General features: G+C 40.8%; 1 pseudogene; it reads right to left on the reverse strand.

Annotated features, from left to right (window-relative positions):
• Positions 1-4,562: 4,562 nt before the first annotated feature.
• LOC103238606 (zinc finger protein 639 pseudogene) lies at positions 4,563-6,107 on the reverse strand (annotated as a pseudogene).
• Between the last annotated feature and the right edge of the window lie 5,146 nt (positions 6,108-11,253).

The following is an 11,253-nucleotide window of genomic DNA, read 5'->3' on the forward strand; positions in this document are numbered from 1 at the left end:
TCCTTTACATCCCTTGTAAGTTGGATTCCTAGGTATTTTATTCTCTTTGAAGCAATTGTGAATGGAAGTTCATTCCTGATTTGGCTCTCTGTTTGTCTGTCACTGGTGTATAAGAATGCTTGTGATTTTTGCACATTAATTTTGTATCCTGAGACTTTGCTGAAGTTGCTGATCAGCTTAAGGAGATTTTGGGCTGAGACAATGGGGTTTTCTAAATATACAATCATGTCGTCTGCAAACAGGGACAATTTGACTTCTTCTTTTCCTAACTGAATCCCCTTGATTTCTTTCTCTTGCCTGATTGCCCTAGCCAGAACTTCCAACACTATGTTGAATAGGAGTGGTGAGAGAGGGCATCCCTGTCTTGTGCCAGTTTTCAAAGGGAATTTTTCCAGTTTTTGCCCATTCAGTATGATATTGGCTGTGGGTTTGTCATAAATAGCTCTTATGATTTTGAGGTACGTTCCATCAATACCGAATTTATTGAGCGTTTTTAGCATGAAGGGCTGTTGAATTTTGTCAAAAGCCTTTTCTGCATCTATTGAGATAATGATGTGGTTCTTGTCTTTGGTTCTGTTTATATGCTGGATTATGTTTATTGATTTGCGAATGTTGAACCAGCCTTGCATCCCAGGGATGAAGCCCACTTGATCATGGTGGATAAGCTTTTTGATGTGCTGCTGAATCCGGTTTGCCAGTATTTTATTGAGGATTTTTGCATCGATGTTCATCAGGGATATTGGTCTAAAATTCTCTTTTTTTGTTGTGTCTCTGCCAGGCTTTGGTATCAGGATGATGTTGGCCTCATAAAATGAGTTAGGGAGGATTCCCTCTTTTTCTATTGATTGGAATAGTTTCAGAAGGAATGGTACCAGCTCCTCCTTGTACCTCTGGTAGAATTCAGCTGTGAATCCATCTGGTCCTGGACTTTTTTTGGTTGGTAGGCTATTAATTATTGCCTCAATTTCAGAGCCTACTATTGGTCTATTCAGGGATTCAACTTCTTCCTGGTTTAGTCTTGGAAGAGTGTAAGTGTCCAGGAAATTATCCATTTCTTCTAGATTTTCCAGTTTATTTGCGTAGAGGTGTTTATAGTATTCTCTGATGGTAGTTTGTATTTCTGTGGGGTCGGTGGTGATATCCCCTTTATCATTTTTAATTGCGTCGATTTGATTCTTCTCTCTTTTCTTCTTTATTAGTCTTGCTAGTGGTCTGTCAATTTTGTTGATCTTTTCAAAAAACCAACTCCTGGATTCATTGATTTTTTGGAGGGTTTTTTGTGTCTCTATCTCCTTCAGTTCTGCTCTGATCTTAGTTATTTCTTGCCTTCTGCTAGCTTTCGAATGTGTTTGCTCTTGCTTCTCTAGTTCTTTTAATTGTGATGTTAGAGTGTCAATTTTAGATCTTTCCTGCTTTCTCTTGTGGGCATTTAGTGCTATAAATTTCCCTCTACACACTGCTTTAAATGTGTCCCAGAGATTCTGGTATGTTGTATCTTTGTTCTCATTGGTTTCAAAGAACATCTTTATTTCTGCCTTCATTTCGTTATGTACCCAGTAGTCATTCAGGAGCAGGTTGTTCAGTTTCCATGTAGTTGAGTGGTTTTGATTGAGTTTCTTAGTCCTGAGTTCTAATTTGATTGCACTGTGGTCTGAGAGACAGTTTGTTATAATTTCTGTTCTTGTACATTTGCTGAGGAGTGCTTTACTTCCAATTATGTGGACAATTTTGGAGTAAGTACGATGTGGTGCTGAGAAGAATGTATATTCTGTTGATTTGGGGTGGAGAGTTCTATAGATGTCTATTAGGTCTGCTTGCTGCAGAGATGAGTTCAATTCCTGGATATCCTTGTTAACTTTCTGTCTCGTTGATCTGTCTAATGTTGACAGTGGAGTGTTGAAGTCTCCCATTATTATTGTATGGGAGTCTAAGTCTCTTTGTAAGTCTCTAAGGACTTGCTTTATGAATCTGGGTGCTCCTGTATTGGGTGCATATATATTTAGGATAGTTAGCTCTTCCTGTTGAATTGATCCCTTTACCATTATGTAATGGCCTTCTTTGTCTCTTTTGATCTTTGATGGTTTAAAGTCTGTTTTATCAGAGACTAGTATTGCAACCCCCACTTTTTTTTGTTCTCCATTTGCTTGGTAAATCTTCCTCTATCCCTTTATTTTGAGCCTATGTATGTCTCTGCGTGTGAGATGGGTCTCCTGAATACAGCAGACTGATGGATCTTGACTCTTTATCCAGTTTGCCAGTCTGTGTCTTTTAATTGGAGCATTTAGTCCATTTACATTTAAGGTTAAGATTGTTATGTGTGAACTTGATCCTGCCATTATGATATTAACTGGTTATTTTGCTCGTTAGTTGATGCAGTTTCTTCCTAGCCTTGATGGTCTTTACATTTTGGCATGTTTTTGCAATGGCTGGTACCGGTTGTTCCTTTCCATGTTTAGTGCTTCCTTCAGGGTCTCTTGTAAGGCAGGCCTAGTGGTGACAAAATCTCTAAGCATTTGCTTATCTGTAAAGGATTTTATTTCTCCTTCACTTATGAAACTTAGTTTGGCTGGATATAAAATTCTAGGTTTAAAATTCTTTTCTTTAAGAATGTTGAATATTGGCCCCCACTCTCTTCTGGCTTGAAGAGTTTCTGCCGAGAGATCTGCTGTTAGTCTGATGGGCTTCCCTTTGTGGGTAACCCGACCTTTCTCTCTGGCTGCCCTTAAGATTTTTTCCTTCATTTCAACTTTGGTGAATCTGGCAATTATGTGTCTTGGAGTTGCTCTTCTCGAGGAGTATCTTTGTGGCGTTCTCTGTATTTCCTGGATTTGAATGTTGGCCTGCCCTACTAGGTTGGGGAAGTTCTCCTGGATGATATCCTGAAGAGTGTTTTCCAACTTGGTTCCATTTTCCCCCTCACTTTCAGGCACCCCAATCAGACGTAGATTTGGTCTTTTTACACAATCCCATACTTCTTGCAGGCTTTGTTCATTTCTTTTTCTTCTTTTTTCTTTTGGTTTCTCTTCTCGCTTCATTTCATTCATTTGATCCTCCATCGCTGACATTCTTTCTTCCAGTTGATCGAGACGGTTACTGAAGCTTGTGCATTTGTCACGTATTTCTCGTGCCATGGTTTTCGTCTCTTTCATTTCGTTTGTGAGCTTCTCTGCATTAATTACTCTAGCCATCAATTCTTCCACTTTTTTTTCAAGATTTTTAGTTTCTTTGCGCTGGGTACGTAATTCCTCCTTTAGCTCTGAGAAATTTGATGGACTGAAGCCTTCTTCTCTCATCTCGTCGAAGTCATTCTCCGTCCAGCTTTGATCCGTTGCTGGCGATGAGCTGCGCTCCTTTGCCGGGGGAGATGCGCTCTTATTTTTTGAATTTCCAGCTTTTCTGCCCTGCTTTTTCCCCATCTTTGTGGTTTTATCTGCCTCTGGTCTTTGATGATGGTGATGTACTGATGGGGTTTTGGTGTAGGTGTCCTTCCTGTTTGATAGCTTTCCTTCTAACAGTCAGGATCCTCAGCTGTAGGTTGTAGCTGTAGGAGATTGCTTGAGGTCCACTCCAGACCCTGTTTGCCTGGGTATCAGCAGCAGAGGCTGCAGAAGATAGAATATTTCTGAACAGCGAGTGTACCTGTCTGATTCTTGCTTTGGAATCTTCCTCTCAGGGGTGTACTCCACCCTGTGAGGTGTGGTGTGTCAGACTGCCCCTAGTGGGGGATGTCTCCCAGTTAGGCTACTCAGGGGTCAGGGACCCACTTGAGCAGGGAGTCTGTCCCTTCTCAGATCTCAACCTCCGTGTTGGGAGATCCACTGCTCTCTTCAAAGCTGTCAGACAGAGTCGTTTGCGTCTGCAGAGCTGCTGCGTTTGTTATTATTTACTGTGCCCTGTCCCCAGAGGTGGAGTCTACAGAGACAGGCAGGTTTCCTTGAGCTGCTGTGAGCTCCACCCAGTTTGAGCTTCCCAGCAGCTTTGTTTACCTACTTAAGCCTCAGCAATGGCGGGCGCCCCTCCCCCAGCCTCGCTGCTGCCTTGCCGGTAGATCACAGACTGCTGTGCTAGCAATGAGGGAGGCTCCGTGGGTGTGGGACACTCCCGGCCAGGTGTGGGATATGATCTCCTGGTGTGCCTGTCTGCTTAAAGCGCAGTATTGGGGTGGGAGTTACCCGATTTTCCAGGTGTTGTGTGTCTCAGTTCCCCTGGCTAGGAAAAGGGATTCCCTTCCCCCTTGCGCTTTCCAGGTGAGGCAATGCCTCGCCCTGCTTCAGCTCTCGCTGGTCGGGCTGCAGCAGCTGACCAGCACCGATCGTCTGGCACTCCCCAGTGAGATGAACCCAGTACCTCAGTTGAAAATGCAGAAATCGCCGGTCTTCTGTGTCGCTCGCGCTGGGTGTTGGAGACTGGAGCTGTTCCTATTCGGCCATCTTGCTCAAGATTTTATAATTTACAAAAGTTACTTGTTAAAGGCAAATTTCATAAGTTGTGTTTACAATCATCCATTTAATCATCTCCAAAAAAAGGCTAAATTTATTATTTTAAACTAACATTCTGTAAGTTAAAGAGAATAATCAAGTTGTCTCATGGACTGGAAGGTGACTTATTAATTCTCTTTTATTTCTAAACCTCATCAAGCAGTCACTACATTTATGAGATAAGTGAGCTGAATGCTTGAAATCTAGATGAATTTTAAGATCTTCAATTTGTCCTGTTGAATATTCACAATATTGACATAAATAAATCCCTTCAGATAAATGTGAATTTAAATGCTTGCAATATTCTAGCATACTTGAAAAGCCTTTCCCACAGTCATCACAAACAGGAAAAATTTTAGTATGTTCAATAGCAACATGCCCATTAACATTTGTATGACATCTACTCCGAAAACCACATACTTGCCATACAAAGAAGTTTTTACATTTGTCAAAGGTAATTTTGCTTAAGAGGCTACACTGTCCATGTTCTCCATTGTTATACTTACCACTTTATTAATTTACATGCATGCTCATTTACCACATGGCTATGCAAATCTTCTGGATCATCAGTTTCATGTTCACAGAACTGACACAAGTACTGTTCATCACAGCTGTGCTCCTGGAAATGTAGGTAGAGTTCACTGCTTGAGGAGAACTGTACATCACACTGTTCACACCAATAGAGGTGATCACTAATATGGGAGTTTGCAATGTGACTGAGGTTCTCAAAAATTACTGTCTTATAATCACAGTATTTACAAATGTAGGGATCCTCTTCATGTAGTTTGGCATGTTCTATCAGAAGCATATTGGTAGAGAAACTTTCCTTGCATACTCGACACACATTTGAATCAGTACATTTATGCTTCAGGATCATATGCTGCTTTAAGTCAGAAAAATATTTGCTGTTAAACTCACAAAGTTCACATTTATAGAGGCCACTGCTATTAGCTCTCAGTAAAAGCCATTTCTGCTGGGCAGTCACATTCAAACTTGGCTCTTGTCAAGAATTTTACAAAGTTTAGCTGGTGGTTCTTCATCAGTTTGATCTTGGAGACTCTCAGAGGAATTGTTTTCTGTTTCTATATCATAATCCTCAGAAATCGCATGCACTTCTACAGCAATTGGAACATCTTCAGTAGTGTGAACTTCTATAGGACTCTCCTCTTGGGTTTGCTGGTTGACTGATTCAGGTGAGTCACACTCTTCATCACAAATTTCAATATCAGCAGATTTTTCTGTAGAAAAGGCAGTGTGGTCTAGAATTCTAAGTGCAGGACTGGGAACCAGGTAGTTTTGATTTCTGTTTCTGGCCTTGATTCCATCTGCAAATTTTGGCAAGTCATTTGATGTCTTGGTATCAGAATCATCATCTTTGTTGTCAAAATATTTTAAATCTGGCTGTCTCAAAGAACAGACACTGTAACGATGATCAGAGAAAATTCCATTGAATCCATCTGCAATTCTGCTTATTCCAGAAGAATCTGAATAACGAGAAAGGTGTTGAGTCTTCCTTTTTCTTTTTTTAGGATCCTCATTCATATCTTTTCAATTTGGTGTAATTCTTACTACTGGAGTAAGGAAAAATGAATTACAGTAAGTTTCTGTAGATGGTAAAAAATGCCAGTCAGTCCCTGCCCCAGGCCCACCCTGCCGGCCCACGAGCAGCTCAGAGGCGGCGGAGGGACCGCGTGGTAGTTCCCACGGACACACGGCGGCGGGCAGCGCTGCTACGGCCCTAGAGCTCCTGGACCCTGTGTTGGGTCGACCCCTCTCCCTCTCCGTGCACCCCACGCCCTGCGCGCCGCCCCCGGCCTAGGCTCCGCAGCCGCACTGCCCTGGCCGCCATCAATTCCTTTTCAGTTGACTTTTGAATCTGAGAATTACAGTAAATATTTATCTACATAAAGCCAAAATGAATACTGACTCAATAACAAAGCAACTAACAACTCCTTTCATTTTTCTTTTTTTTGTTTGAGACAGAGTCTTGCTCTGTCACTCAGGGTGGAGTGCAGTGGCACCATCTCAGCTCACTGTGACCTCTGTCTCGCAGGTACAAGTGATTTTCCTGCTTCAGCCTCCTGAGTAGCAGGGATTGCAAGCACATGCCACTACACCCAGCTAATTTTTGCATTTTTAGTAGAGATGGGGTTTCACCATGTTGGTCAGGCTTGTCTTGAACTCCTGACCTCATGATCTGCCCGCCTCAGCCTCCCAAAGTGCTGGGATTACAGGCGTAGGTCACCACACCCAGCCTAAACTATTTCTTATCTGTATTGTATACAAACTATTCTCCCCAAATCTACCCTTCTACTCCTCAGCCCACATACACTTTTATACTTTTTATGCTTTTTTCCTTCCTAATCTAAACTTTCTAAGCTATGAGACAACAGAAAAGTCCCTTTTACTCCCCTAAAAATAGACAATTCTATCAAATAAGAACATGTGTAAAAGGTCTTCTGAAACTTGGGAGGCTGTAGAGAAATGTTATTATTTCTTTATTCTAAAAATGTTATTGTATTATTTCTTCTCAAGCACGTATAGTAGATAAGAAGAGAAAAGGCTGATACTTACACATGTTCCACGACCTACACCAAAGGGTTGTAGAGATTTCAGGGAAATCTGTGTACTGAAACATTTATTAAAGATTAGATAGTATTTAATCATTTGCTGATATTAATTTTATATTACTTATATGTTTGATATATTTGAAAAAATATCAGTAGAAAAAGATCATTGTCCCAAATGGGGAAACAGAAAATATATGTTAATCATAGGCAATATTATAAATTAATGAGTTAAATTAGTGGAAGTTTGATAAACAGCAGGTTTTTTAGTAGACTATGATTTCAAGAGCATTATTATGATCAAATAGTCAATAATAATAGTGATAGATGGAATGCTTTTACTTGAGTTTCTCTCTTTCTCCCCTCACCCCCACTTGTCTTTATCTCTATCTCCACTCCTTTTGTTATCATTCACATTTCAATTTATTTTTACATACATGGTTTCTACTTACCAGTCACTTAAGAAGCTGAGCTGTAGATTCCCTTCCAAGATGGCCAAATAGGAACAGCTCCAGTCTGCAGCTCCCAGCATGATTGAGGCAGAAGACAGGTGATTTCTGCATTTCCAACTGAGGTACCTGTTTCATCTCACTGGGAGTAGTTGGACAGTGGGTGCAGCCCATGGAGGGCGAACTGAAGTAAGGTGGGGCATTGTCTCACCCAGGAAGCACAAGGAGTCAAGGGATTTCCCTTTCCTAGCCAAAGGAAGCCGTGACAGACTGTACCTGGAAAAGCGGGACATTCTTACCAAAATACTGTGCTTTTCCAATGGTCTTAGCAAATGACACACCAGGAGATTATATCCTGTGCCTGGCTTGGTGGGTCCCACACACACGGAGCCTTGCTCACTGTTAGTGTGGCAGTCTGAGATCGACCTGCGAGGCAGCAGGCAGGGGGAGGTGCATCTGCCATTGCTGAGGCTTGAGTAGGTAAATAAAGCAGCTTGGGAAGCTTGAACTGGGCAGAGCCCACCGCAGTTCAGCAAGGCCTGCTGCCTCTGTAGATTCCACCTCTAGGGGCAGGGCATAGCTGAACAAAAGGCAGCAGAAACTTCTGCAGACTTAAACATTCCTGTCTGACAGCTCTGAAGACAACAGTGGTTCTCCCAGCATGGTGTTTGAACTCTGACAGTGGACAGGCTGCCTCCTCAAGTGGGTCGCTGACCCCTGTGTAGCCTAACTTGGAGATGCCTCCCAGTGGGGGCCGACTGACACCTTATACAGGCAGGAGCCCCTCTGGGACTGAAGCTTCCAGAGGAAGGATCAGGCAGCAATATTTGCTGTTCTGCAATATTTGCTGTTCTACAGCCTCAACTGGTGATACTCAGGCAAATGGGGTCTGGAGTGGACCTCCAGCAAACTCTAGCAGCCCTGCAGCTGAGGGACCTGACTGTTAGAAGGAATCTAACAAACAGAAAGGAATAGCATCAACATCAACAAAAAGGACATCCACTCCAAAACCCCATCTGTAGGTCACCAACATCAAAGACCAAAAGTAGATAAAACCATGTAGATAGGGACAAACCAGAGCAGAAAAGTTGATAATTATAAAAACCAGAGTGCCTCTTCTCCTCCAAAGGACCGCAGCTCCTTGCCAGCAATGGAACAAAGCTGGGCAGAGAATGACTTTGATGAGTTGACAGAAGTAGGCTTCAGAAGGTCAGTAATAACAAATTTCTTCGAGCTAAAGGAGGATGTTTGAACTCATCGCAAGGAAGCCAAAAACCTTGAAAAAAGATTAGACGAATGGCTAACTAGAATAAAAGTGTAGAGAAGACCTTAAATGACTTGATGGAGCTGAAAACTATGGCATGAGAACTACATGATGCATGCACAAGCTTCAGGAGCCGATTCAATCAAGTGGAAGAAAGAGTATCAGTGATTGAAGATCAAATTAATGAAATGAAGTGAGAAGAGAAGTTTAGAGAAAAAAGAGTAAAAAGAAACAAACAAAGCCTCCAAGAAATATGGGACTGTGAAAAGACCAAATCTACATTTGATTGGTGTACCTGAAAGTGACGAGGAGAATGGAACCAAGTTGGAAAACACTCTTCAGGATATTATCCAGGAGAACTTCCCCAACCTAGCAAGGCAGGCCAACATTCAAATTTGGGAAATACACAGAACACCGCAAAGATACTCCTCGAGAAGATCAATCCCAAGACACATAATTGTCAGGTTCACCAAGGTTTGAAATAAAGGAAAAAATGTTAAGGACAGCCAGAGAGGTTGGGTTACCCTGTAGCTCCACATAGTTACAAATTATTAATTTCTTTGTATTACATTAATTAATATTTTATAATGTGGGATATATGTTACACATACATTAGAAGTTTATGTTCTCCCTGGGAGCAATCCTGGATTATACATAATCAAACCCCTATATGCAATTAAAAATACATTTGATTTTCAGACATTTTTCACCTATCTTGAGAACTTAGGAGGCAAAAAATTGACATATAAAGAATAGACAAAATGTCTTCATAGTCTAAAGTCAACCACACAATTCTATATTTTTATAATCCCATGGGCATGAAAAGCTCAGCAGCTGTGCATTAGGAAGTTCAAACATCATAGTTTCAGGTTTTAACTTTATAGTGTCTATAAAAATGCAATATGTGGCCAGGGGAAGTTGTTTATAAAAAATTTTCAACAGTGATACTTAAAATAGTTTTAAATATGCTTTTTAAACTGAAATTTGTTTATATTTATAGACCATAAAATTCACTGATCTGATGTAAAATACAGTTTTAAGTGGCAGACTCTGAGATATTGATCTGTTTAAGCAAATGTCCTAGTAGAAACTACTAGGAAATAACTTTTTTTTCTCTCTAGCAAGATTCTTCATTCCTCCAACTCTCACTTCCACTCTTTTTCCTTTTTCTTCTTCCTTCCCATAGAATGTTTTTATTTTTTCTTATTTTTGCTCATCTTTAATATTCATTTCTTTGCTTCCTCTTCTTTTTTTCCTCCTTGCCGTTTCTTCTCTTCTTTGTGCATTAGGGCTCTGCTTACTTCCCTAACCTTTTTTTCTGGCTGTTTCTCTCTTTCGTTCGGTTACATTAAAACTCCTTCTGGCAAAATCTCTCCCTCAGATACATCAGAGCCCTTGAATGAAATGCCTGGAAAATTAATTCCATGTACATTTTAGGAAATCTTGCTCACAGCTGCATTTTTCCATTAGAGATGGTTTCAAAGGCTGCATTTAACACACACACACACACACACACACACACACACACACACACACACAGCCAAATGAGGCAAAGTTTAAGTGAGAAAACATGTGTGGAGCATTAAGCCAAGTGACAGGAGGAGGGTTGCATTTTCAGAGAAGCAGGGAAGTTCTATAAATGCCTTTCAAATAAAACAAGAACACTTTTGAACTTTAAAAATCAGATTGCCAACACAGAATTGACTAAAATAAAATTCGCATTTAGTTTGAAAGACAATTACAGCTCAGCTTCTTTTTTTAATTTTAATTTTTATTTTAAATTATATGTTAAGTTCTAGGGTACATGTGCACAATGTGCAGGTTTGTTACATAGGTATGCATGTGCCATGTTTGTTTGCTGCACCCATTAACTTGTCACTTACATTAGGTATTTCTCCTAATGCTCTCTCCCATTGTCTCACCCCATGACAAGCCCTGGCGGGTGATGTTCCCCACCCTGTGTCCAAGTGTTCTGATTTTTCAATTCCTACCTATGAGTGACAACATGCAGTGTTAGATTTTCTGTCCTTGTAATAGTTTGCTGAGAATGATGGTTTCCAACTTCATCCATGTCACTACAAAGGACATGAACTCATCCTTTTTTATGGCTGTATAGTATTCCATGGTGTATAGGTGTCACATTTTCTTAATCCAGTCTGTCATTGATGGACATTTGGGTTGGTTCCAAGTCTTTGCTATTGTGAATAGTGCTGCAATAAACATACGTGCTCATGTGTCTTTATACTAGAATGATTTATAATCCTCTGGGTATTTACCCAGTAATGGGATTGCTAGGTCAAATGGTATTTCTAGTTCTAGATCCTTAAGGAATCACCACACTGTCTTCCACAATGGTTGAACTGGTTTATGTTCCCACCAACAGTGTAAAAGTTTCTATTTCTCTACATCCTCTCCAGAACCTGTTGTTTCCTGACTTTTTAATGATTGCCATTCTAACTGGTGTGAGATGGTATCTCATTGTGGATTTGATTTGC

Source organism: Chlorocebus sabaeus, chromosome 11 (genome assembly GCF_047675955.1).
Source record: "Chlorocebus sabaeus isolate Y175 chromosome 11, mChlSab1.0.hap1, whole genome shotgun sequence".
Classification (NCBI taxonomy): Eukaryota; Metazoa; Chordata; class Mammalia; order Primates; family Cercopithecidae; genus Chlorocebus; species Chlorocebus sabaeus.